The sequence below is a fragment of the Macaca mulatta genome, chromosome 1 (assembly GCF_049350105.2).
Source record: "Macaca mulatta isolate MMU2019108-1 chromosome 1, T2T-MMU8v2.0, whole genome shotgun sequence".
Lineage (NCBI taxonomy): Eukaryota > Metazoa > Chordata > Mammalia > Primates > Cercopithecidae > Macaca > Macaca mulatta.
Genome location: NC_133406.1, coordinates 20,529,419 through 20,555,384, shown reverse-complemented (window position 1 = coordinate 20,555,384; position 25,966 = coordinate 20,529,419). Strand labels below are relative to the sequence as shown.

At 49.1% G+C, this 25,966-nt stretch overlaps 7 non-coding genes across 7 annotated transcripts; all 7 read right to left on the bottom strand.

The window, feature by feature from the left end:
• Positions 1-445: 445 nt before the first annotated feature.
• Positions 446-564, bottom strand: LOC144338921 (5S ribosomal RNA). The gene has a single exon (XR_013413313.1). It is a non-coding gene; the product is annotated as a 5S ribosomal RNA (ribosomal RNA).
• Positions 565-3,388: 2,824 nt separating this feature from the next.
• LOC114674650 (5S ribosomal RNA) lies at positions 3,389-3,507 on the bottom strand. The gene has a single exon (XR_003725771.1). It is a non-coding gene; the product is annotated as a 5S ribosomal RNA (ribosomal RNA).
• A 4,380-nt stretch (positions 3,508-7,887) lies between these two features.
• Positions 7,888-8,006, bottom strand: LOC114675916 (5S ribosomal RNA). Its single transcript, XR_003726779.1, has one exon. It is a non-coding gene; the product is annotated as a 5S ribosomal RNA (ribosomal RNA).
• Positions 8,007-12,405: 4,399 nt separating this feature from the next.
• Positions 12,406-12,524, bottom strand: LOC114675632 (5S ribosomal RNA). The gene has a single exon (XR_003726540.2). It is a non-coding gene; the product is annotated as a 5S ribosomal RNA (ribosomal RNA).
• Positions 12,525-15,384: 2,860 nt separating this feature from the next.
• Positions 15,385-15,503, bottom strand: LOC114675631 (5S ribosomal RNA). The gene has a single exon (XR_003726539.1). It is a non-coding gene; the product is annotated as a 5S ribosomal RNA (ribosomal RNA).
• A 4,404-nt stretch (positions 15,504-19,907) lies between these two features.
• Positions 19,908-20,026, bottom strand: LOC144338731 (5S ribosomal RNA). The gene has a single exon (XR_013413059.1). It is a non-coding gene; the product is annotated as a 5S ribosomal RNA (ribosomal RNA).
• A 2,838-nt stretch (positions 20,027-22,864) lies between these two features.
• LOC144338725 (5S ribosomal RNA) lies at positions 22,865-22,983 on the bottom strand. Its single transcript, XR_013413055.1, has one exon. It is a non-coding gene; the product is annotated as a 5S ribosomal RNA (ribosomal RNA).
• Positions 22,984-25,966: the final 2,983 nt, after the last annotated feature.

The window sequence follows — 25,966 nt, the reverse complement described above, 5'->3', positions numbered from 1 at the left end:
AGAAAGAAAGAAAACAAAGATAGCAAGGGAAGAAAAAGAAAAGAAGGAAAGAAAGAGAGAAAGAGCGAGAGAGAGAGAGAGAAAGAAGGAAAGAAAGAAAGAAAACAAAGAGAGAAAGAAAGAAGGAAGGAAAGAAAGAAAGAGTGATAGAGAGATAGAGAGGAAGGAAGAAAGGAAGGAAGGAAGGAAGAAAGAGAAAGAGAGAGAGACAAAGAAAGAAAGGAAAGATAGCAAGGGAAGAAACAGAAAAGAATGAAAGTAAGAAGGAAAGCAAAAGAGAGAGAAAGAGCGAGATAGAAAGAGGGAGAGATAGAAAGAAAGAAGGAAAGAAAGAAAGGAAAGAAAGAGAGAAAGAAGGAAAGAAAGAAGGAAAGAAGAGTGAGTGAGAGAAGGGAAGAAAGGAAGGTAGAAAAGAAAGAAAGAAAGAGAAGAAAGCAAGCCAAAAAGCCTACAGCACCCGGTATTCCCAGGCGGTCTCCCATCCAAGTACTAACCAGGCCCGACCCTGCTTAGCTTCCGAGATCAGACGAGATCGGGCGCGTTCAGGGTGGTATGGCCGTAGACGCCGGCAGAGGCGCCTGGCTGCCCCAAGAGCCCGGCCCAGCCATGCCCGCCGGCTTCCAGCCCGCACCGCCAGCCCGGGGTCGCCGGGCTCGGATCGGGACCCCCGAGCCGCTCGCCCGCGGCCTTCCCCCGGCTGCCGAGCTCCCGAGCTTCCACCACGTCGGGCCCGCTCGGAACAGGGAGTGCTCCGAGGCGTCTGGGCCCAGGGCCCACGATCCTGGGACCCCGGCGGGTCCTCCGCCCTGTCGTGGAGGTATTCTTTTGGATCCCTGGCCGCTGGGGAGCTCCTGCGAGGCCCCCTCTTGGCCCACCCCCCCAGAGGCGTCAGGGCTGGCCAAGGGCGAACAGCCGGCCCAGCCGCGCCTGGCCTTTTTCTCACAACGCCCCCACCACGGTCGCTTGTCCCGACCAAGACCCGGCCGGTGGGCAAGAGGGCGTGGGGGCTGGGGTGTTGGGGGATGGCCCTGCTTTGCCCCGGGCTGGCACTAGAGCCGGCAGCCTGATCCCCGGCGAGAGGGGCTGAGAGAAACCCAGAAACACCCCACCACCACCAGCAGCAAATCCACAGCCCCACACACAGACACACCCGGGCGCTCGCGCGCGGGAACCCACACACGCGCGCGCGCTCACACACAGACACACACACACACACACACGTGCACACAGAAACGGCTTGAAGGAGAGCAAGGAAGAGATAGATGGAGAGATTGAAACCGAGGGAGGGAGAGAGACAGCGATCGAGAGAGACAGGGGAGGTGGAGAGGGAAAGAGACAGAGAGGCAGAGATAGAGAGAGGGACAGAGAGAGCGAGAAAGACAGACAGAGAGGGAGAGACAGAGGAAAGGCGACAGAAATAGCGCGAGGTGCAGGGGCAAACCCAGAAGAGAGAGGGGCAGGGAGCTAGAGAGCGAGAGCGATAGAGCCTTGGAGAGGGAGCGCCCTGCTCCCGTAGGCAGGGCCCTTTTGAGCAGGCCGGGATAGGGTGGAGGGGGCTTGGGCTGGGCCAGAACAGGGTGGCCAGGCCGTCCATGCGAGAGGAGCAACGGAGCGCTGAGACGGGTTTTGTCTTGGATTAATTGCTTGCTTTGGGGGTGGGTTTCGTAGGCTCCTTCCTGTGTTGGCACCTCCCTGTGCTCTTGGTGCGGTGCGGTGGGCCCCTTGATTTGCAGAGTGCGCCCGCCCTTTTGGCGGGAGCCGTGGCACCGGGCGTGCCCACGGGGCCCGAGGCCTGGGTCTCTGGCGTGTCCTCGGGACTGGAGTTTACACGAAGTTGGTGGCAATGGGAATCCGGGTGCACAGGGACTGTTTTCCTGGTTGCTGGCGAAGCAATGTCCTTCCCCCGGATAAAGCAGCCCCTGCGTTCTGGAGCGGAGGTCTCGGCTGGCGTCTGTGGCACCCGCTGGCCCTGCCCGCCCCTTCCCCCGGTTTGGAAGGTTGCGGCGGCGCCCGCCCGGTGAATGGATTGAATCGCCTGTGCGTTCCGGGAGCGGGAAGGCGCCGGGAACGGCAGGGAACCCGCGCCTGCGCCTTTGGGGTCCGGCCTCCTGCCCTCCAGGGCTGGAGCCGGGCTCCTGGCCGGGCGGCGGCGAGACGGAAGCGGTGGGATGCTGCTGCCCGGTGGTGCTTTGGTGGCGGACCCCCAGGAGGAGGTCCCCGGCTGCGGCGGGGGTGTAGGCGGGCGACAAGGGGGGAGCAGAGTCCGGGGAGGTTGGGAAGCATGGCGATAGTAGGGGCAAGGGAGGGAGAGGGGAAGCCACAAAAGCCTACAGCAGGCCGGGCGCGGTGGATCACGCCTGTAGTCCCAGCACTTTGGGAGGCCGAGGCGGGTGGATCACGACGTCAGGAGATCCAGACCAGCCTGGCTAACACGGTGAAACCCCGTCTCCACTAAAACGACAAAACATGAGCCGGGCGTGGTGGCGGGCGCCTGTAGTCCCAGCTGTTTGGGAGGCTGAGGCAGGAGAATGGCGTGAACCCGGGAGGCGGAGCTTGCAGTGAGCCGAGATCTTGCCACTGCACTCCAGGCTGGGTGACAGCGAGACTCCGTCTGGAAGAACAAGGAAAGACAGAAAGAAAGAAGGAAAGAAAGAAAGAAGGAAGGAAAGAAAGAAAGAAGGAAGGAAGGAAGGAAGGAAGGAAGGAAGGAAGGAAGGAAGGAAGGAAAGAAAGAAAGAAAGAAAGAAAGAAAGAAAGAAAGAAAGAAAGAAAGAAAGGAAAGAAAGGAGCAAAGAGAAGAAAGAAAGAAAGAAAGAGAAAGGAAGAAAAGAAAGTGAGAAAGAAAAGCAAGAAAGAAGGAAAGAACGAAATAAAGAAAGAGAAAGAGAGAGAAAGAAAGAGACAGAGAGATAGGAGAAAGAAAGAAAGAAGGAAAGCAAGAAAGAAGAAAGAACGAGAAGAAAGAAAAGGAAGATAGCAAGGGAAGAAAAGAAAAGAATGAAAGAAAGAAGGAAAGAAAGAAAGAGCAAGCAAGAGAGAGGGAGAGAGAAAGAAAGAAGGAAAGAAAGGAGGAAGGATAGAAAGAAAGAGAGGTAGAAAGAAAGAAAGAAGGAAAGACAGCAGAACGAAAGAAAGAAAGAGAGAGAGACAAAGAAAGAAAGGAAAGATAGCAAGGGAAGAAACAGAAAAGAATGAAAGTAAGAAGGAAAGCAAAAGAGAGAGAAAGAGCGAGATAGAAAGAGGGAGAGATAGAAAGAAAGAAGGAAAGAAAGAAAGAAAGGAAAGAAAGAGAGAAAGAAGGAAAGAAAGAAGGAAAGAAGAGTGAGTGAGAGAAGGGAAGAAAGGAAGGTAGAAAAGAAAGAAAGAAAGAGAAGAAAGCAAGCCAAAAAGCCTACAGCACCCGGTATTCCCAGGCGGTCTCCCATCCAAGTACTAACCAGGCCCGACCCTGCTTAGCTTCCGAGATCAGACGAGATCGGGCGCGTTCAGGGTGGTATGGCCGTAGACGCCGGCAGAGGCGCCTGGCTGCCCCAAGAGCCCGGCCCAGCCATGCCCGCCGGCTTCCAGCCCGCACCGCCAGCCCGGGGTCGTCGTGCTCGGATCGGGATCCCGGAGCCTCTTCGCCTGCTGCCTCTCCCGGCTGCCGAGCTCCCGAGCTTCCACCACGTCGGGCCCGCTCGGAACAGGGAGTGCTCCGAGGCGTCAGGGCCCACAGCCCACGATCCTGGGACCCCGTCGGGTCCTCCGCCCTGTCGCGCAGGTATTCTTTGGGATCCCTGGCCGCTCAGGAATCCTGCGAGGGCCCCTCTTGCCCCCTCACCCAGAGTCGTCGAGGCTGGCGAAGGGCGAACAGCGTATTATCAAATGTCTTCTCTGACCACAACAAAATCGAGTTAAAAATCAATAACACAAGGAAAACTGATAAACTGACCTGTTTTCTTTTTGGAAAGTAAAGAACACACTGCTATGGTCTGAATGTCCCCCAAAATTTATATGCTGAAATTTATTTGCCAATATGATAGTATTAAGAGGTGGGCACTGGCCTGGGGTGGTGGCTAACGCTGTCATCCCAGCACTTTGGAAGGGAAAGGCAGTCAGATTGTTCGAGCCCAGGAGTTCAAGACCAGCCAGGGCAAAATGGCAAAACTTGTCTCTAGAAAAAACACCAAATTCGGTGGGCGTGGTGGTGCAGGCCTGTAGTCCCAGCTACTCAGGAGGCTGAAGCAGGAGGACTGGTTGAGCCTGGGAGGTCAAGGCTGCAGTGAGCCATGATCAGGCTACAGGCTACTGCACTGCCGTAGGGGCAATAGAATGAGACCCTGTCTCAAACAAAAAAAAGAAAAAGAAAAAAAAAAAAAAGGGTAAAAAGGTGGATTCTTTAGGAGGCGATTATCTCATGAGGGTAGAAGTCCTTATGGATGAAATTAGAGCCCTTAGAAAAGGACTTGAGTGGGTTCATTCCCTCCGTCTCCTCCGTGTGGGGACACAATGTTCTTCCCCTCTGAAAGATGAAGCAACGTTGTGTCATCTTGGAAGGAGAGACTGGGCCCTCCTTAGACACTGAATGGGCTGATGACTTGACCTTGGACACCCCAGCCTTGAGAACTGAGAGAAATAAATGTCTCTTTTTAATAAATTATCCAGTCTCAGGTATTTGAAGAGATTCAGATATTTGCTTAAACAACCAATGGGTTAAAGAAGAAACCACAAGAGAAATCAGAAAATACAGTTGAGTGTCAGTATCCACAGGGGATTGGTTCCAGGACCCCGTAAGTAGGCCAAAATCCACACAGAGTCAAGTCTTGCAGTTGGCCCTGTAAAACCTGGGCATTAAAAAAGTTAGGCCGCTGTATCCTCAGGGTTTGCGCTCTGTGAAGACTGTATTTTCAATCTGCCTTTGGTTACAGATGCAGAATTAATGAAATCAGAGGACCTACTGTACTTATTGAAAACAATTCCTGTATAAGTGCACCCTTGCAGTTCAAACCCATGTTGTTCAAGGCTCAGCTGTACTCAGAAATGAATGAAAATGAAAACACAGCATAGCCAAACTTTGGGATGCAGTGAAAGCAGTGCTAACAGGGAAATTTATAGTGTGAAATGCTTACATGAAAAAAACCTAAAGAAAGCCAGGCGTCGCGGTTAATGCCTGTAATCCCAGCACTTTGGGAGGCTGAGGTGAGCCAATCACCTGAGGTCAGGAGTTCGAGACTAGCCTGAACAACAGGGAGAAACCCTGTCTCTGCTGAAAATACAAAATTAGCCGGTTGTGGTGGCAGGCGCCTGTAATCCCAGCGACTTGGGAGGCTGAAGCAAGAGAATTGCTTAAACCTGGGAGGCAGAGGTTGCAGTGAGCCGAGATCGCACCATTGCACTCCAGCCTGGGCAACAAGAGCGAGACTCCCTCTCAAAAGAAAACAAAACAAAAAACACCCAAAGGACCTCAAATTAGCAATCTAAATTTACAATTTAGGCACTAGAAAAGAACAAATTAAACCCTAGGAAGGAAAGAAAGAAAGATTAATTCAGAAATAAATAAAACAGAAAATACAAAAATGGAGAAAATCAACAAAACTGAAAGTTGGTTTTCTAAAAGATCAAATTGACAAACTTTATGGAGTGACTAAGAAAAAAAGAGAGAATACTCAAATTACGAAAATCAGAAATGGAAGTGGGGACATTACTATTGGATCCAGTCAAAATGAAAACGATTGGCAGGGTGAAGTGGCTCACACCTATAATCCCAGCACTTTGGGAGGCCGAGGCATGCAGATCACTTGAGGTTAGGAGTTCAAGACTAACCTGGCCAACATGGTGAAACCATCTCTACTAAAAATACAAAAAAAATTAGCCGGGTGTGGTGGTAGGCCCCTGTAATCCCAGCTACTCGGGAGGTTCAGGCAGGTGAATCACTTTAGCTCAGGAGTTCAAGACCAGCCTGGGAGATATGGTCAAACCCGGTCTTTACAAAAAAAAAAAAAAAAAAAAAAAAGATAAAAAGGAAAGAAAAAAATAAATTAAAGAAAGAAAGAAAGAAAGAAGAAAATTCAGCCCATCTTGATGGCAAAAGCCTGTTGTCCCAGCTACTGAGGAGGCTGAGGTAGGAGGATCGCTTGAACCTGGGAGGTGGAGGTTGTAATGAGCCTAGATCACACCACTGCACTCTAGCCTAGGTGACAGATGAGATCCTGTCTCAAAGAAATAAATGAATAGGATTGTAAGAGAGTGCTAAGAACAATTGTACACCAACATATTGGATAACTTGGATGAAATGGATAAATTCCTAGGAACATGAACCCTACCAAGACTAAATCACAAAGAAAGTGAAAATCTGAATAGACTAGTAACTAGTAAGGAGACTGAATCAGTAACCCAATATCTCCTGCCAAAAAAAAAAAAAAAAAAAAAAAAAGCCTTGGACTTGACTTCTCTATCAAATATTTAGAGAACGAATAGTAATCCTTGTTAATCCTGCCAAAACCTTGAAGAGGAGGGAGTATTCCCTAACTCATTCTATGAGGCTACAATTGCCCTGATACCAAAGCAAGACAAAGATTTTACAAGAGAAAACTGTAGAATAATATCCCATATGAAGATCGATGCCTAAAACTCCTCACCATATCCTAAGACTGTGAGGTGAAATTCATCACAGAAAAGGAAAGCCAAGCAGAAGCCTAAAACTATACCCCTAGTCTGACCGGGCGCTGGTGACTCACGCCTGTAATCCTAGCACTTTGGGTATCCTAGCACTTTGGGAAAGTGGGTGGATCGCCTGAAGTTGGGAGTTCCAGACCAAGACCAAGCTAACCAACATGGAGAAGCCCCGTCTCTACTAAAAATACAAAATTAGCCAGGTGTGGTGGTGCATGCCTGTAATCCCAGCTACTCAGGAGGCTGAGGCAGGAGAATGGCGTGAACCCGGGAGGCGGAGCTTGCAGTGGGCCCAGATCTTGCCACTGCACTCCAGGTTGGGTGACAGAGTGAGACTCCGTCTGGAAGAAAAAGGAAAGAAAGAAAGAAACCAAGTAGGAAAGAAAGAAAGAAAGAAAGAAAGAAAGAAAGAAAGAAAGAAAGAAAGAAAGAAAGAAAGAAAGAAAGAAAGAAAGAAAGAAAGAAAGAGAGAAAGAGTGAGAGAGAAAGAGAGAGAGAGAGAAAGAAAGAGAGAGAAAGAAAGAAGGGAAAGATAGTAAGGGAAGAAAAAGAAAAGAATGAAAGTAAGAAGGAAAGAAAGAAAGGAAGAAAGAGGCAAAGACCGAAGAAAGCATGAAACAAAGAAAGAAAGAAAGAAAGAAAGAAAGAAAGAAAGAAAGAAAGAGAAAGGAAGAAAGTGAGAAAGAAAGAAAAGCAAGAGAAAAGGAAAGAATGAAATAAAGAAAGAGAAAGAAAGAGACAGAGAGATAGGAGAAAGAAAGAAAGAAGGAAAGAAAAGAAAAGAGAAAGAAAGAAAACAAAGATAGCAAGGGAAGAAAAAGAAAAGAAGGAAAGAAAGAGAGAAAGAGCGAGAAAGAGAGAGAGAGAGAAAGAAGGAAAGAAAGAAAGAAAACAAAGAGAGAAAGAAAGAAGGAAGGAAAGAAAGAAAGAGTGATAGAGAGATAGAGAGGAAGGAAGAAAGGAAGGAAGGAAGAAAGAAAGAGAAAGAGAGAGAGACAAAGAAAGAAAGGAAAGATAGCAAGGGAAGAAACAGAAAAGAATGAAAGTAAGAAGGAAAGCAAAAGAGAGAGAAAGAGCGAGATAGAAAGAGGGAGAGATAGAAAGAAAGAAGGAAAGAAAGAAAGAAAGGAAAGAAAGAGAGAAAGAAGGAAAGAAAGAAGGAAAGAAGAGTGAGTGAGAGAAGGGAAGAAAGGAAGGTAGAAAAGAAAGAAAGAAAGAGAAGAAAGCAAGCCAAAAAGCCTACAGCACCCGGTATTCCCAGGCGGTCTCCCATCCAAGTACTAACCAGGCCCGACCCTGCTTAGCTTCCGAGATCAGACGAGATCGGGCGCGTTCAGGGTGGTATGGCCGTAGACGCCGGCAGAGGCGCCTGGCTGCCCCAAGAGCCCGGCCCAGCCATGCCCGCCGGCTTCCAGCCCGCACCGCCAGCCCGGGGTCGTCGTGCTCGGATCGGGATCCCGGAGCCTCTTCGCCTGCTGCCTCTCCCGGCTGCCGAGCTCCCGAGCTTCCACCACGTCGGGCCCGCTCGGAACAGGGAGTGCTCCGAGGCGTCAGGGCCCACAGCCCACGATCCTGGGACCCCGTCGGGTCCTCCGCCCTGTCGCGCAGGTATTCTTTGGGATCCCTGGCCGCTCAGGAATCCTGCGAGGGCCCCTCTTGCCCCCTCACCCAGAGTCGTCGAGGCTGGCGAAGGGCGAACAGCGTATTATCAAATGTCTTCTCTGACCACAACAAAATCGAGTTAAAAATCAATAACACAAGGAAAACTGATAAACTGACCTGTTTTCTTTTTGGAAAGTAAAGAACACACTGCTATGGTCTGAATGTCCCCCAAAATTTATATGCTGAAATTTATTTGCCAATATGATAGTATTAAGAGGTGGGCACTGGCCTGGGGTGGTGGCTAACGCTGTCATCCCAGCACTTTGGAAGGGAAAGGCAGTCAGATTGTTCGAGCCCAGGAGTTCAAGACCAGCCAGGGCAAAATGGCAAAACTTGTCTCTAGAAAAAACACCAAATTCGGTGGGCGTGGTGGTGCAGGCCTGTAGTCCCAGCTACTCAGGAGGCTGAAGCAGGAGGACTGGTTGAGCCTGGGAGGTCAAGGCTGCAGTGAGCCATGATCAGGCTACAGGCTACTGCACTGCCGTAGGGGCAATAGAATGAGACCCTGTCTCAAACAAAAAAAAGAAAAAGAAAAAAAAAAAAAAGGGTAAAAAGGTGGATTCTTTAGGAGGCGATTATCTCATGAGGGTAGAAGTCCTTATGGATGAAATTAGAGCCCTTAGAAAAGGACTTGAGTGGGTTCATTCCCTCCGTCTCCTCCGTGTGGGGACACAATGTTCTTCCCCTCTGAAAGATGAAGCAACGTTGTGTCATCTTGGAAGGAGAGACTGGGCCCTCCTTAGACACTGAATGGGCTGATGACTTGACCTTGGACACCCCAGCCTTGAGAACTGAGAGAAATAAATGTCTCTTTTTAATAAATTATCCAGTCTCAGGTATTTGAAGAGATTCAGATATTTGCTTAAACAACCAATGGGTTAAAGAAGAAACCACAAGAGAAATCAGAAAATACAGTTGAGTGTCAGTATCCACAGGGGATTGGTTCCAGGACCCCGTAAGTAGGCCAAAATCCACACAGAGTCAAGTCTTGCAGTTGGCCCTGTAAAACCTGGGCATTAAAAAAGTTAGGCCGCTGTATCCTCAGGGTTTGCGCTCTGTGAAGACTGTATTTTCAATCTGCCTTTGGTTACAGATGCAGAATTAATGAAATCAGAGGACCTACTGTACTTATTGAAAACAATTCCTGTATAAGTGCACCCTTGCAGTTCAAACCCATGTTGTTCAAGGCTCAGCTGTACTCAGAAATGAATGAAAATGAAAACACAGCATAGCCAAACTTTGGGATGCAGTGAAAGCAGTGCTAACAGGGAAATTTATAGTGTGAAATGCTTACATGAAAAAAACCTAAAGAAAGCCAGGCGTCGCGGTTAATGCCTGTAATCCCAGCACTTTGGGAGGCTGAGGTGAGCCAATCACCTGAGGTCAGGAGTTCGAGACTAGCCTGAACAACAGGGAGAAACCCTGTCTCTGCTGAAAATACAAAATTAGCCGGTTGTGGTGGCAGGCGCCTGTAATCCCAGCGACTTGGGAGGCTGAAGCAAGAGAATTGCTTAAACCTGGGAGGCAGAGGTTGCAGTGAGCCGAGATCGCACCATTGCACTCCAGCCTGGGCAACAAGAGCGAGACTCCCTCTCAAAAGAAAACAAAACAAAAAACACCCAAAGGACCTCAAATTAGCAATCTAAATTTACAATTTAGGCACTAGAAAAGAACAAATTAAACCCTAGGAAGGAAAGAAAGAAAGATTAATTCAGAAATAAATAAAACAGAAAATACAAAAATGGAGAAAATCAACAAAACTGAAAGTTGGTTTTCTAAAAGATCAAATTGACAAACTTTATGGAGTGACTAAGAAAAAAAGAGAGAATACTCAAATTACGAAAATCAGAAATGGAAGTGGGGACATTACTATTGGATCCAGTCAAAATGAAAACGATTGGCAGGGTGAAGTGGCTCACACCTATAATCCCAGCACTTTGGGAGGCCGAGGCATGCAGATCACTTGAGGTTAGGAGTTCAAGACTAACCTGGCCAACATGGTGAAACCATCTCTACTAAAAATACAAAAAAAATTAGCCGGGTGTGGTGGTAGGCCCCTGTAATCCCAGCTACTCGGGAGGTTCAGGCAGGTGAATCACTTTAGCTCAGGAGTTCAAGACCAGCCTGGGAGATATGGTCAAACCCGGTCTTTACAAAAAAAAAAAAAAAAAAAGATAAAAAGGAAAGAAAAAAATAAATTAAAGAAAGAAAGAAAGAAAGAAGAAAATTCAGCCCATCTTGATGGCAAAAGCCTGTTGTCCCAGCTACTGAGGAGGCTGAGGTAGGAGGATCGCTTGAACCTGGGAGGTGGAGGTTGTAATGAGCCTAGATCACACCACTGCACTCTAGCCTAGGTGACAGATGAGATCCTGTCTCAAAGAAATAAATGAATAGGATTGTAAGAGAGTGCTAAGAACAATTGTACACCAACATATTGGATAACTTGGATGAAATGGATAAATTCCTAGGAACATGAACCCTACCAAGACTAAATCACAAAGAAAGTGAAAATCTGAATAGACTAGTAACTAGTAAGGAGACTGAATCAGTAACCCAATATCTCCTGCCAAAAAAAAAAAAAAAAAAAAAAAAAGCCTTGGACTTGACTTCTCTATCAAATATTTAGAGAACGAATAGTAATCCTTGTTAATCCTGCCAAAACCTTGAAGAGGAGGGAGTATTCCCTAACTCATTCTATGAGGCTACAATTGCCCTGATACCAAAGCAAGACAAAGATTTTACAAGAGAAAACTGTAGAATAATATCCCATATGAAGATCGATGCCTAAAACTCCTCACCATATCCTAAGACTGTGAGGTGAAATTCATCACAGAAAAGGAAAGCCAAGCAGAAGCCTAAAACTATACCCCTAGTCTGACCGGGCGCTGGTGACTCACGCCTGTAATCCTAGCACTTTGGGTATCCTAGCACTTTGGGAAAGTGGGTGGATCGCCTGAAGTTGGGAGTTCCAGACCAAGACCAAGCTAACCAACATGGAGAAGCCCCGTCTCTACTAAAAATACAAAATTAGCCAGGTGTGGTGGTGCATGCCTGTAATCCCAGCTACTCAGGAGGCTGAGGCAGGAGAATGGCGTGAACCCGGGAGGCGGAGCTTGCAGTGGGCCCAGATCTTGCCACTGCACTCCAGGTTGGGTGACAGAGTGAGACTCCGTCTGGAAGAAAAAGGAAAGAAAGAAAGAAACCAAGTAGGAAAGAAAGAAAGAAAGAAAGAAAGAAAGAAAGAAAGAAAGAAAGAAAGAAAGAAAGAAAGAAAGAAAGAAAGAAAGAAAGAAAGAAAGAGAGAAAGAAAGAGAGAAAGAGTGAGAGAGAAAGAGAGAGAGAGAGAAAGAAAGAGAGAGAAAGAAAGAAGGGAAAGATAGTAAGGGAAGAAAAAGAAAAGAATGAAAGTAAGAAGGAAAGAAAGAAAGGAAGAAAGAGGCAAAGACCGAAGAAAGCATGAAACAAAGAAAGAAAGAAAGAAAGAAAGAAAGAAAGAAAGAAAGAAAGAAAGAAAGAAAGAAAGAGAAAGGAAGAAAGTGAGAAAGAAAGAAAAGCAAGAGAAAAGGAAAGAATGAAATAAAGAAAGAGAAAGAAAGAGACAGAGAGATAGGAGAAAGAAAGAAAGAAGGAAAGAAAAGAAAAGAGAAAGAAAGAAAACAAAGATAGCAAGGGAAGAAAAAGAAAAGAAGGAAAGAAAGAGAGAAAGAGCGAGAAAGAGAGAGAGAGAGAAAGAAGGAAAGAAAGAAAGAAAACAAAGAGAGAAAGAAAGAAGGAAGGAAAGAAAGAAAGAGTGATAGAGAGATAGAGAGGAAGGAAGAAAGGAAGGAAGGAAGAAAGAAAGAGAAAGAGAGAGAGACAAAGAAAGAAAGGAAAGATAGCAAGGGAAGAAACAGAAAAGAATGAAAGTAAGAAGGAAAGCAAAAGAGAGAGAAAGAGCGAGATAGAAAGAGGGAGAGATAGAAAGAAAGAAGGAAAGAAAGAAAGGAAAGAAAGAGAGAAAGAAGGAAAGAAAGAAGGAAAGAAGAGTGAGTGAGAGAAGGGAAGAAAGGAAGGTAGAAAAGAAAGAAAGAAAGAGAAGAAAGCAAGCCAAAAAGCCTACAGCACCCGGTATTCCCAGGCGGTCTCCCATCCAAGTACTAACCAGGCCCGACCCTGCTCAGCTTCCGAGATCAGACGAGATCGGGCGCGTTCAGGGTGGTATGGCCGTAGACGCCGGCAGAGGCGCCTGGCTGCCCCAAGAGCCCGGCCCAGCCATGCCCGCCGGCTTCCAGCCCGCACCGCCAGCCCGGGGTCGCCGGGCTCGGATCGGGACCCCCGAGCCGCTCGCCCGCGGCCTTCCCCCGGCTGCCGAGCTCCCGAGCTTCCACCACGTCGGGCCCGCTCGGAACAGGGAGTGCTCCGAGGCGTCTGGGCCCAGGGCCCACGATCCTGGGACCCCGGCGGGTCCTCCGCCCTGTCGTGGAGGTATTCTTTTGGATCCCTGGCCGCTGGGGAGCTCCTGCGAGGCCCCCTCTTGGCCCACCCCCCCAGAGGCGTCAGGGCTGGCCAAGGGCGAACAGCCGGCCCAGCCGCGCCTGGCCTTTTTCTCACAACGCCCCCACCACGGTCGCTTGTCCCGACCAAGACCCGGCCGGTGGGCAAGAGGGCGTGGGGGCTGGGGTGTTGGGGGATGGCCCTGCTTTGCCCCGGGCTGGCACTAGAGCCGGCAGCCTGATCCCCGGCGAGAGGGGCTGAGAGAAACCCAGAAACACCCCACCACCACCAGCAGCAAATCCACAGCCCCACACACAGACACACCCGGGCGCTCGCGCGCGGGAACCCACACACGCGCGCGCGCTCACACACAGACACACACACACACACACACACACACACACACACACGCACACACACACACACGTGCACACAGAAACGGCTTGAAGGAGAGCAAGGAAGAGATAGATGGAGAGATTGAAACCGAGGGAGGGAGAGAGACAGCGATCGAGAGAGACAGGGGAGGTGGAGAGGGAAAGAGACAGAGAGGCAGAGATAGAGAGAGGGACAGAGAGAGCGAGAAAGACAGACAGAGAGGGAGAGACAGAGGAAAGGCGACAGAAATAGCGCGAGGTGCAGGGGCAAACCCAGAAGAGAGAGGGGCAGGGAGCTAGAGAGCGAGAGCGATAGAGCCTTGGAGAGGGAGCGCCCTGCTCCCGTAGGCAGGGCCCTTTTGAGCAGGCCGGGATAGGGTGGAGGGGGCTTGGGCTGGGCCAGAACAGGGTGGCCAGGCCGTCCATGCGAGAGGAGCAACGGAGCGCTGAGACGGGTTTTGTCTTGGATTAATTGCTTGCTTTGGGGGTGGGTTTCGTAGGCTCCTTCCTGTGTTGGCACCTCCCTGTGCTCTTGGTGCGGTGCGGTGGGCCCCTTGATTTGCAGAGTGCGCCCGCCCTTTTGGCGGGAGCCGTGGCACCGGGCGTGCCCACGGGGCCCGAGGCCTGGGTCTCTGGCGTGTCCTCGGGACTGGAGTTTACACGAAGTTGGTGGCAATGGGAATCCGGGTGCACAGGGACTGTTTTCCTGGTTGCTGGCGAAGCAATGTCCTTCCCCCGGATAAAGCAGCCCCTGCGTTCTGGAGCGGAGGTCTCGGCTGGCGTCTGTGGCACCCGCTGGCCCTGCCCGCCCCTTCCCCCGGTTTGGAAGGTTGCGGCGGCGCCCGCCCGGTGAATGGATTGAATCGCCTGTGCGTTCCGGGAGCGGGAAGGCGCCGGGAACGGCAGGGAACCCGCGCCTGCGCCTTTGGGGTCCGGCCTCCTGCCCTCCAGGGCTGGAGCCGGGCTCCTGGCCGGGCGGCGGCGAGGCGGAAGCGGTGGGATGCTGCTGCCCGGTGGTGCTTTGGTGGCGGACCCCCAGGAGGAGGTCCCCGGCTGCGGCGGGGGTGTAGGCGGGCGACAAGGGGGGAGCAGAGTCCGGGGAGGTTGGGAAGCATGGCGATAGTAGGGGCAAGGGAGGGAGAGGGGAAGCCACAAAAGCCTACAGCAGGCCGGGCGCGGTGGATCACGCCTGTAGTCCCAGCACTTTGGGAGGCCGAGGCGGGTGGATCACGACGTCAGGAGATCCAGACCAGCCTGGCTAACACGGTGAAACCCCGTCTCCACTAAAACGACAAAACATGAGCCGGGCGTGGTGGCGGGCGCCTGTAGTCCCAGCTGTTTGGGAGGCTGAGGCAGGAGAATGGCGTGAACCCGGGAGGCGGAGCTTGCAGTGAGCCGAGATCTTGCCACTGCACTCCAGGCTGGGTGACAGCGAGACTCCGTCTGGAAGAAAAAGGAAAGACAGAAAGAAAGAAGGAAAGAAAGAAAGAAGGAAGGAAAGAAAGAAAGAAGGAAGGAAGGAAGGAAGGAAGGAAGGAAGGAAGGAAGGAAGGAAGGAAGGAAGGAAAGAAAGAAAGAAAGAAAGAAAGAAAGAAAGAAAGAAAGAAAGAAAGAAAGGAAAGAAAGGAGCAAAGAGAAGAAAGAAAGAAAGAAAGATAAAGGAAGAAAAGAAAGTGAGAAAGAAAAGCAAGAAAGAAGGAAAGAACGAAATAAAGAAAGAGAAAGAGAGAGAAAGAAAGAGACAGAGAGATAGGAGAAAGAAAGAAGGAAAGCAAGAAAGAAGAAAGAACGAGAAGAAAGAAAAGGAAGATAGCAAGGGAAGAAAAGAAAAGAATGAAAGAAAGAAGGAAAGAAAGAAAGAGCAAGCAAGAGAGAGGGAGAGAGAAAGAAAGAAGGAAAGAAAGGAGGAAGGATAGAAAGAAAGATAGAGAGGTAGAAAGAAAGAAAGAAGGAAAGACAGCAGAACGAAAGAAAGAAAGAGAGAGAGACAAAGAAAGAAAGGAAAGATAGCAAGGGAAGAAACAGAAAAGAATGAAAGTAAGAAGGAAAGCAAAAGAGAGAGAAAGAGCGAGATAGAAAGAGGGAGAGATAGAAAGAAAGAAGGAAAGAAAGAAAGAAAGGAAAGAAAGAGAGAAAGAAGGAAAGAAAGATGGAAAGAAGAGTGAGTGAGAGAAGGGAAGAAAGGAAGGTAGAAAAGAAAGAAAGAGAAGAAAGCAAGCCAAAAAGCCTACAGCACCCGGTATTCCCAGGCGGTCTCCCATCCAAGTACTAACCAGGCCCGACCCTGCTTAGCTTCCGAGATCAGACGAGATCGGGCGCGTTCAGGGTGGTATGGCCGTAGACGCCGGCAGAGGCGCCTGGCTGCCCCAAGAGCCCGGCCCAGCCATGCCCGCCGGCTTCCAGCCCGCACCGCCAGCCCGGGGTCGTCGTGCTCGGATCGGGATCCCGGAGCCTCTTCGCCTGCTGCCTCTCCCGGCTGCCGAGCTCCCGAGCTTCCACCACGTCGGGCCCGCTCGGAACAGGGAGTGCTCCGAGGCGTCAGGGCCCACAGCCCACGATCCTGGGACCCCGTCGGGTCCTCCGCCCTGTCGCGCAGGTATTCTTTGGGATCCCTGGCCGCTCAGGAATCCTGCGAGGGCCCCTCTTGCCCCCTCACCCAGAGTCGTCGAGGCTGGCGAAGGGCGAACAGCGTATTATCAAATGTCTTCTCTGACCACAACAAAATCGAGTTAAAAATCAATAACACAAGGAAAACTGATAAACTGACCTGTTTTCTTTTTGGAAAGTAAAGAACACACTGCTATGGTCTGAATGTCCCCCAAAATTTATATGCTGAAATTTATTTGCCAATATGATAGTATTAAGAGGTGGGCACTGGCCTGGGGTGGTGGCTAACGCTGTCATCCCAGCACTTTGGAAGGGAAAGGCAGTCAGATTGTTCGAGCCCAGGAGTTCAAGACCAGCCAGGGCAAAATGGCAAAACTTGTCTCTAGAAAAAACACCAAATTCGGTGGGCGTGGTGGTGCAGGCCTGTAGTCCCAGCTACTCAGGAGGCTGAAGCAGGAGGACTGGTTGAGCCTGGGAGGTCAAGGCTGCAGTGAGCCATGATCAGGCTACAGGCTACTGCACTGCCGTAGGGGCAATAGAATGAGACCCTGTCTCAAACAAAAAAAAGAAAAAGAAAAAAAAAAAAAAAGGGTAAAAAGGTGGATTCTTTAGGAGGCGATTATCTCATGAGGGTAGAAGTCCTTATGGATGAAATTAGAGCCCTTAGAAAAGGACTTGAGTGGGTTCATTCCCTCCGTCTCCTCCGTGTGGGGACACAATGTTCTTCCCCTCTGAAAGATGAAGCAACGTTGTGTCATCTTGGAAGGAGAGACTGGGCCCTCCTTAGACACTGAATGGGCTGATGACTTGACCTTGGACACCCCAGCCTTGAGAACTGAGAGAAATAAATGTCTCTTTTTAATAAATTATCCAGTCTCAGGTATTTGAAGAGATTCAGATATTTGCTTAAACAACCAATGGGTTAAAGAAGAAACCACAAGAGAAATCAGAAAATACAGTTGAGTGTCAGTATCCACAGGGGATTGGTTCCAGGACCCCGTAAGTAGGCCAAAATCCACACAGAGTCAAGTCTTGCAGTTGGCCCTGTAAAACCTGGGCATTAAAAAAGTTAGGCCGCTGTATCCTCAGGGTTTGCGCTCTGTGAAGACTGTATTTTCAATCTGCCTTTGGTTACAGATGCAGAATTAATGAAATCAGAGGACCTACTGTACTTATTGAAAACAATTCCTGTATAAGTGCACCCTTGCAGTTCAAACCCATGTTGTTCAAGGCTCAGCTGTACTCAGAAATGAATGAAAATGAAAACACAGCATAGCCAAACTTTGGGATGCAGTGAAAGCAGTGCTAACAGGGAAATTTATAGTGTGAAATGCTTACATGAAAAAAACCTAAAGAAAGCCAGGCGTCGCGGTTAATGCCTGTAATCCCAGCACTTTGGGAGGCTGAGGTGAGCCAATCACCTGAGGTCAGGAGTTCGAGACTAGCCTGAACAACAGGGAGAAACCCTGTCTCTGCTGAAAATACAAAATTAGCCGGTTGTGGTGGCAGGCGCCTGTAATCCCAGCGACTTGGGAGGCTGAAGCAAGAGAATTGCTTAAACCTGGGAGGCAGAGGTTGCAGTGAGCCGAGATCGCACCATTGCACTCCAGCCTGGGCAACAAGAGCGAGACTCCCTCTCAAAAGAAAACAAAACAAAAAACACCCAAAGGACCTCAAATTAGCAATCTAAATTTACAATTTAGGCACTAGAAAAGAACAAATTAAACCCTAGGAAGGAAAGAAAGAAAGATTAATTCAGAAATAAATAAAACAGAAAATACAAAAATGGAGAAAATCAACAAAACTGAAAGTTGGTTTTCTAAAAGATCAAATTGACAAACTTTATGGAGTGACTAAGAAAAAAAGAGAGAATACTCAAATTACGAAAATCAGAAATGGAAGTGGGGACATTACTATTGGATCCAGTCAAAATGAAAACGATTGGCAGGGTGAAGTGGCTCACACCTATAATCCCAGCACTTTGGGAGGCCGAGGCATGCAGATCACTTGAGGTTAGGAGTTCAAGACTAACCTGGCCAACATGGTGAAACCATCTCTACTAAAAATACAAAAAAAATTAGCCGGGTGTGGTGGTAGGCCCCTGTAATCCCAGCTACTCGGGAGGTTCAGGCAGGTGAATCACTTTAGCTCAGGAGTTCAAGACCAGCCTGGGAGATATGGTCAAACCCGGTCTTTACAAAAAAAAAAAAAAAAAAAAGATAAAAAGGAAAGAAAAAAATAAATTAAAGAAAGAAAGAAAGAAAGAAGAAAATTCAGCCCATCTTGATGGCAAAAGCCTGTTGTCCCAGCTACTGAGGAGGCTGAGGTAGGAGGATCGCTTGAACCTGGGAGGTGGAGGTTGTAATGAGCCTAGATCACACCACTGCACTCTAGCCTAGGTGACAGATGAGATCCTGTCTCAAAGAAATAAATGAATAGGATTGTAAGAGAGTGCTAAGAACAATTGTACACCAACATATTGGATAACTTGGATGAAATGGATAAATTCCTAGGAACATGAACCCTACCAAGACTAAATCACAAAGAAAGTGAAAATCTGAATAGACTAGTAACTAGTAAGAAGACTGAATCAGTAACCCAATATCTCCTGCCAAAAAAAAAAAAAAAAAAAAAAAAAAGCCTTGGACTTGACTTCTCTATCAAATATTTAGAGAACGAATAGTAATCCTTGTTAATCCTGCCAAAACCTTGAAGAGGAGGGAGTATTCCCTAACTCATTCTATGAGGCTACAATTGCCCTGATACCAAAGCAAGACAAAGATTTTACAAGAGAAAACTGTAGAATAATATCCCATATGAAGATCGATGCCTAAAACTCCTCACCATATCCTAAGACTGTGAGGTGAAATTCATCACAGAAAAGGAAAGCCAAGCAGAAGCCTAAAACTATACCCCTAGTCTGACCGGGCGCTGGTGACTCACGCCTGTAATCCTAGCACTTTGGGTATCCTAGCACTTTGGGAAAGTGGGTGGATCGCCTGAAGTTGGGAGTTCCAGACCAAGACCAAGCTAACCAACATGGAGAAGCCCCGTCTCTACTAAAAATACAAAATTAGCCAGGTGTGGTGGTGCATGCCTGTAATCCCAGCTACTCAGGAGGCTGAGGCAGGAGAATGGCGTGAACCCGGGAGGCGGAGCTTGCAGTGGGCCCAGATCTTGCCACTGCACTCCAGGTTGGGTGACAGAGTGAGACTCCGTCTGGAAGAAAAAGGAAAGAAAGAAAGAAACCAAGTAGGAAAGAAAGAAAGAAAGAAAGAAAGAAAGAAAGAAAGAAAGAAAGAAAGAAAGAAAGAAAGAAAGAAAGAAAGAAAGAAAGAAAGAAAGAGAAAGAAAGAGAGAAAGAGTGAGAGAGAAAGAGAGAGAGAGAGAAAGAAAGAGAGAGAAAGAAAGAAGGGAAAGATAGTAAGGGAAGAAAAAGAAAAGAATGAAAGTAAGAAGGAAAGAAAGAAAGGAAGAAAGAGGCAAAGACCGAAGAAAGCATGAAACAAAGAAAGAAAGAAAGAAAGAAAGAAAGAAAGAAAGAAAGAAAGAAAGAAAGAAAGAAAGAAAGAGAAAGGAAGAAAGTGAGAAAGAAAGAAAAGCAAGAGAAAAGGAAAGAATGAAATAAAGAAAGAGAAAGAAAGAGACAGAGAGATAGGAGAAAGAAAGAAAGAAGGAAAGAAAAGAAAAGAGAAAGAAAGAAAACAAAGATAGCAAGGGAAGAAAAAGAAAAGAAGGAAAGAAAGAGAGAAAGAGCGAGAAAGAGAGAGAGAGAGAAAGAAGGAAAGAAAGAAAGAAAACAAAGAGAGAAAGAAAGAAGGAAGGAAAGAAAGAAAGAGTGATAGAGAGATAGAGAGGAAGGAAGAAAGGAAGGAGGGAAGGAAGAAAGAGAAAGAGAGAGAGACAAAGAAAGGAAGGAAAGATAGCAAGGGAAGAAACAGAAAAGAATGAAAGTAAGAAGGAAAGCAAAAGAGAGAGAAAGAGCGAGATAGAAAGAGGGAGAGATAGAAAGAAAGAAGGAAAGAAAGAAAGGAAAGAAAGAGAGAAAGAAGGAAAGAAAGAAGGAAAGAAGAGTGAGTGAGAGAAGGGAAGAAAGGAAGGTAGAAAAGAAAGAAAGAAAGAGAAGAAAGCAAGCCAAAAAGCCTACAGCACCCGGTATTCCCAGGCGGTCTCCCATCCAAGTACTAACCAGGCCCGACCCTGCTCAGCTTCCGAGATCAGACGAGATCGGGCGCGTTCAGGGTGGTATGGCCGTAGACGCCGGCAGAGGCGCCTGGCTGCCCCAAGAGCCCGGCCCAGCCATGCCCGCCGGCTTCCAGCCCGCACCGCCAGCCCGGGGTCGCCGGGCTCGGATCGGGACCCCCGAGCCGCTCGCCCGCGGCCTTCCCCCGGCTGCCGAGCTCCCGAGCTTCCACCACGTCGGGCCCGCTCGGAACAGGGAGTGCTCCGAGGCGTCTGGGCCCAGGGCCCACGATCCTGGGACCCCGGCGGGTCCTCCGCCCTGTCGTGGAGGTATTCTTTTGGATCCCTGGCCGCTGGGGAGCTCCTGCGAGGCCCCCTCTTGGCCCACCCCCCCAGAGGCGTCAGGGCTGGCCAAGGGCGAACAGCCGGCCCAGCCGCGCCTGGCCTTTTTCTCACAACGCCCCCACCACGGTCGCTTGTCCCGACCAAGACCCGGCCGGTGGGCAAGAGGGCGTGGGGGCTGGGGTGTTGGGGGATGGCCCTGCTTTGCCCCGGGCTGGCACTAGAGCCGGCAGCCTGATCCCCGGCGAGAGGGGCTGAGAGAAACCCAGAAACACCCCACCACCACCAGCAGCAAATCCACAGCCCCACACACAGACACACCCGGGCGCTCGCGCGCGGGAACCCACACACGCGCGCGCGCTCACACACAGACACACACACACACACACACACACACACACACACACACGCACACACACACACACGTGCACACAGAAACGGCTTGAAGGAGAGCAAGGAAGAGATAGATGGAGAGATTGAAACCGAGGGAGGGAGAGAGACAGCGATCGAGAGAGACAGGGGAGGTGGAGAGGGAAAGAGACAGAGAGGCAGAGATAGAGAGAGGGACAGAGAGAGCGAGAAAGACAGACAGAGAGGGAGAGACAGAGGAAAGGCGACAGAAATAGCGCGAGGTGCAGGGGCAAACCCAGAAGAGAGAGGGGCAGGGAGCTAGAGAGCGAGAGCGATAGAGCCTTGGAGAGGGAGCGCCCTGCTCCCGTAGGCAGGGCCCTTTTGAGCAGGCCGGGATAGGGTGGAGGGGGCTTGGGCTGGGCCAGAACAGGGTGGCCAGGCCGTCCATGCGAGAGGAGCAACGGAGCGCTGAGACGGGTTTTGTCTTGGATTAATTGCTTGCTTTGGGGGTGGGTTTCGTAGGCTCCTTCCTGTGTTGGCACCTCCCTGTGCTCTTGGTGCGGTGCGGTGGGCCCCTTGATTTGCAGAGTGCGCCCGCCCTTTTGGCGGGAGCCGTGGCACCGGGCGTGCCCACGGGGCCCGAGGCCTGGGTCTCTGGCGTGTCCTCGGGACTGGAGTTTACACGAAGTTGGTGGCAATGGGAATCCGGGTGCACAGGGACTGTTTTCCTGGTTGCTGGCGAAGCAATGTCCTTCCCCCGGATAAAGCAGCCCCTGCGTTCTGGAGCGGAGGTCTCGGCTGGCGTCTGTGGCACCCGCTGGCCCTGCCCGCCCCTTCCCCCGGTTTGGAAGGTTGCGGCGGCGCCCGCCCGGTGAATGGATTGAATCGCCTGTGCGTTCCGGGAGCGGGAAGGCGCCGGGAACGGCAGGGAACCCGCGCCTGCGCCTTTGGGGTCCGGCCTCCTGCCCTCCAGGGCTGGAGCCGGGCTCCTGGCCGGGCGGCGGCGAGGCGGAAGCGGTGGGATGCTGCTGCCCGGTGGTGCTTTGGTGGCGGACCCCCAGGAGGAGGTCCCCGGCTGCGGCGGGGGTGTAGGCGGGCGACAAGGGGGGAGCAGAGTCCGGGGAGGTTGGGAAGCATGGCGATAGTAGGGGCAAGGGAGGGAGAGGGGAAGCCACAAAAGCCTACAGCAGGCCGGGCGCGGTGGATCACGCCTGTAGTCCCAGCACTTTGGGAGGCCGAGGCGGGTGGATCACGACGTCAGGAGATCCAGACCAGCCTGGCTAACACGGTGAAACCCCGTCTCCACTAAAACGACAAAACATGAGCCGGGCGTGGTGGCGGGCGCCTGTAGTCCCAGCTGTTCGGGAGGCTGAGGCAGGAGAATGGCGTGAACCCGGGAGGCGGAGCTTGCAGTGAGCCGAGATCTTGCCACTGCACTCCAGGCTGGGTGACAGCGAGACTCCGTCTGGAAGAAAAAGGAAAGACAGAAAGAAAGAAGGAAAGAAAGAAAGAAGGAAGGAAAGAAAGAAGGAAGGAAGGAAGGAAGGAAGGAAGGAAGGAAGGAAGGAAGGAAGGAAGGAAAGAAAGAAAGAAAGAAAGAAAGAAAGGAAAGAAAGAAAGGAGCAAAGAGAAGAAAGAAAGAAAGAAAGAGAAAGGAAGAAAAGAAAGTGAGAAAGAAAAGCAAGAAAGAAGGAAAGAACGAAATAAAGAAAGAGAAAGAGAGAGAAAGAAAGAGACAGAGAGATAGGAGAAAGAAAGAAAGAAGGAAAGCAAGAAAGAAGAAAGAACGAGAAGAAAGAAAAGGAAGATAGCAAGGGAAGAAAAGAAAAGAATGAAAGAAAGAAGGAAAGAAAGAAAGAGCAAGCAAGAGAGAGGGAGAGAGAAAGAAAGAAGGAAAGAAAGGAGGAAGGATAGAAAGAAAGATAGAGAGGTAGAAAGAAAGAAAGAAGGAAAGACAGCAGAACGAAAGAAAGAAAGAGAGAGAGACAAAGAAAGAAAGGAAAGATAGCAAGGGAAGAAACAGAAAAGAATGAAAGTAAGAAGGAAAGCAAAAGAGAGAGAAAGAGCGAGATAGAAAGAGGGAGAGATAGAAAGAAAGAAGGAAAGAAAGAAAGGAAAGAAAGAGAGAAAGAAGGAAAGAAAGAAGGAAAGAAGAGTGAGTGAGAGAAGGGAAGAAAGGAAGGTAGAAAAGAAAGAAAGAAAGAGAAGAAAGCAAGCCAAAAAGCCTACAGCACCCGGTATTCCCAGGCGGTCTCCCATCCAAGTACTAACCAGGCCCGACCCTGCTCAGCTTCCGAGATCAGACGAGATCGGGCGCGTTCAGGGTGGTATGGCCGTAGACGCCGGCAGAGGCGCCTGGCTGCCCCAAGAGCCCGGCCCAGCCATGCCCGCCGGCTTCCAGCCCGCACCGCCAGCCCGGGGTCGTCGTGCTCGGATCGGGATCCCGGAGCCTCTTCGCCTGCTGCCTCTCCCGGCTGCCGAGCTCCCGAGCTTCCACCACGTCGGGCCCGCTCGGAACAGGGAGTGCTCCGAGGCGTCAGGGCCCACAGCCCACGATCCTGGGACCCCGTCGGGTCCTCCGCCCTGTCGCGCAGGTATTCTTTGGGATCCCTGGCCGCTCAGGAATCCTGCGAGGGCCCCTCTTGCCCCCTCACCCAGAGTCGTCGAGGCTGGCGAAGGGCGAACAGCGTATTATCAAATGTCTTCTCTGACCACAACAAAATCGAGTTAAAAATCAATAACACAAGGAAAACTGATAAACTGACCTGTTTTCTTTTTGGAAAGTAAAGAACACACTGCTATGGTCTGAATGTCCCCCAAAATTTATATGCTGAAATTTATTTGCCAATATGATAGTATTAAGAGGTGGGCACTGGCCTGGGGTGGTGGCTAACGCTGTCATCCCAGCACTTTGGAAGGGAAAGGCAGTCAGATTGTTCGAGCCCAGGAGTTCAAGACCAGCCAGGGCAAAATGGCAAAACTTGTCTCTAGAAAAAACACCAAATTCGGTGGGCGTGGTGGTGCAGGCCTGTAGTCCCAGCTACTCAGGAGGCTGAAGCAGGAGGACTGGTTGAGCCTGGGAGGTCAAGGCTGCAGTGAGCCATGATCAGGCTACAGGCTACTGCACTGCCGTAGGGGCAATAGAATGAGACCCTGTCTCAAACAAAAAAAAGAAAAAGAAAAAAAAAAAAAGGGTAAAAAGGTGGATTCTTTAGGAGGCGATTATCTCATGAGGGTAGAAGTCCTTATGGATGAAATTAGAGCCCTTAGAAAAGGACTTGAGTGGGTTCATTCCCTCCGTCTCCTCCGTGTGGGGACACAATGTTCTTCCCCTCTGAAAGATGAAGCAACGTTGTGTCATCTTGGAAGGAGAGACTGGGCCCTCCTTAGACACTGAATGGGCTGATGACTTGACCTTGGACACCCCAGCCTTGAGAACTGAGAGAAATAAATGTCTCTTTTTAATAAATTATCCAGTCTCAGGTATTTGAAGAGATTCAGATATTTGCTTAAACAACCAATGGGTTAAAGAAGAAACCACAAGAGAAATCAGAAAATACAGTTGGGTGTCAGTATCCACAGGGGATTGGTTCCAGGACCCCGTAAGTAGGCCAAAATCCACACAGAGTCAAGTCTTGCAGTTGGCCCTGTAAAACCTGGGCATTAAAAAAGTTAGGCCGCTGTATCCTCAGGGTTTGCGCTCTGTGAAGACTGTATTTTCAATCTGCCTTTGGTTACAGATGCAGAATTAATGAAATCAGAGGACCTACTGTACTTATTGAAAACAATTCCTGTATAAGTGCACCCTTGCAGTTCAAACCCATGTTGTTCAAGGCTCAGCTGTACTCAGAAATGAATGAAAATGAAAACACAGCATAGCCAAACTTTGGGATGCAGTGAAAGCAGTGCTAACAGGGAAATTTATAGTGTGAAATGCTTACATGAAAAAAACCTAAAGAAAGCCAGGCGTCGCGGTTAATGCCTGTAATCCCAGCACTTTGGGAGGCTGAGGTGAGCCAATCACCTGAGGTCAGGAGTTCGAGACTAGCCTGAACAACAGGGAGAAACCCTGTCTCTGCTGAAAATACAAAATTAGCCGGTTGTGGTGGCAGGCGCCTGTAATCCCAGCGACTTGGGAGGCTGAAGCAAGAGAATTGCTTAAACCTGGGAGGCAGAGGTTGCAGTGAGCCGAGATCGCACCATTGCACTCCAGCCTGGGCAACAAGAGCGAGACTCCCTCTCAAAAGAAAACAAAACAAAAAACACCCAAAGGACCTCAAATTAGCAATCTAAATTTACAATTTAGGCACTAGAAAAGAACAAATTAAACCCTAGGAAGGAAAGAAAGAAAGATTAATTCAGAAATAAATAAAACAGAAAATACAAAAATGGAGAAAATCAACAAAACTGAAAGTTGGTTTTCTAAAAGATCAAATTGACAAACTTTATGGAGTGACTAAGAAAAAAAGAGAGAATACTCAAATTACGAAAATCAGAAATGGAAGTGGGGACATTACTATTGGATCCAGTCAAAATGAAAACGATTGGCAGGGTGAAGTGGCTCACACCTATAATCCCAGCACTTTGGGAGGCCGAGGCATGCAGATCACTTGAGGTTAGGAGTTCAAGACTAACCTGGCCAACATGGTGAAACCATCTCTACTAAAAATACAAAAAAAATTAGCCGGGTGTGGTGGTAGGCCCCTGTAATCCCAGCTACTCGGGAGGTTCAGGCAGGTGAATCACTTTAGCTCAGGAGTTCAAGACCAGCCTGGGAGATATGGTCAAACCCGGTCTTTACAAAAAAAAAAAAAAAAAAAAAAAAAAAAGATAAAAAGGAAAGAAAAAAATAAATTAAAGAAAGAAAGAAAGAAAGAAAGAAAGAAGAAAATTCAGCCCATCTTGATGGCAAAAGCCTGTTGTCCCAGCTACTGAGGAGGCTGAGGTAGGAGGATCGCTTGAACCTGGGAGGTGGAGGTTGTAATGAGCCTAGATCACACCACTGCACTCTAGCCTAGGTGACAGATGAGATCCTGTCTCAAAGAAATAAATGAATAGGATTGTAAGAGAGTGCTAAGAACAATTGTACACCAACATATTGGATAACTTGGATGAAATGGATAAATTCCTAGGAACATGAACCCTACCAAGACTAAATCACAAAGAAAGTGAAAATCTGAAAAGACTAGTAACTAGTAAGGAGACTGAATCAGTAACCCAATATCTCCTGCCAAAAAAAAAAAAAAAAAAAAAAAAAGCCTTGGACTTGACTTCTCTATCAAATATTTAGAGAACGAATAGTAATCCTTGTTAATCCTGCCAAA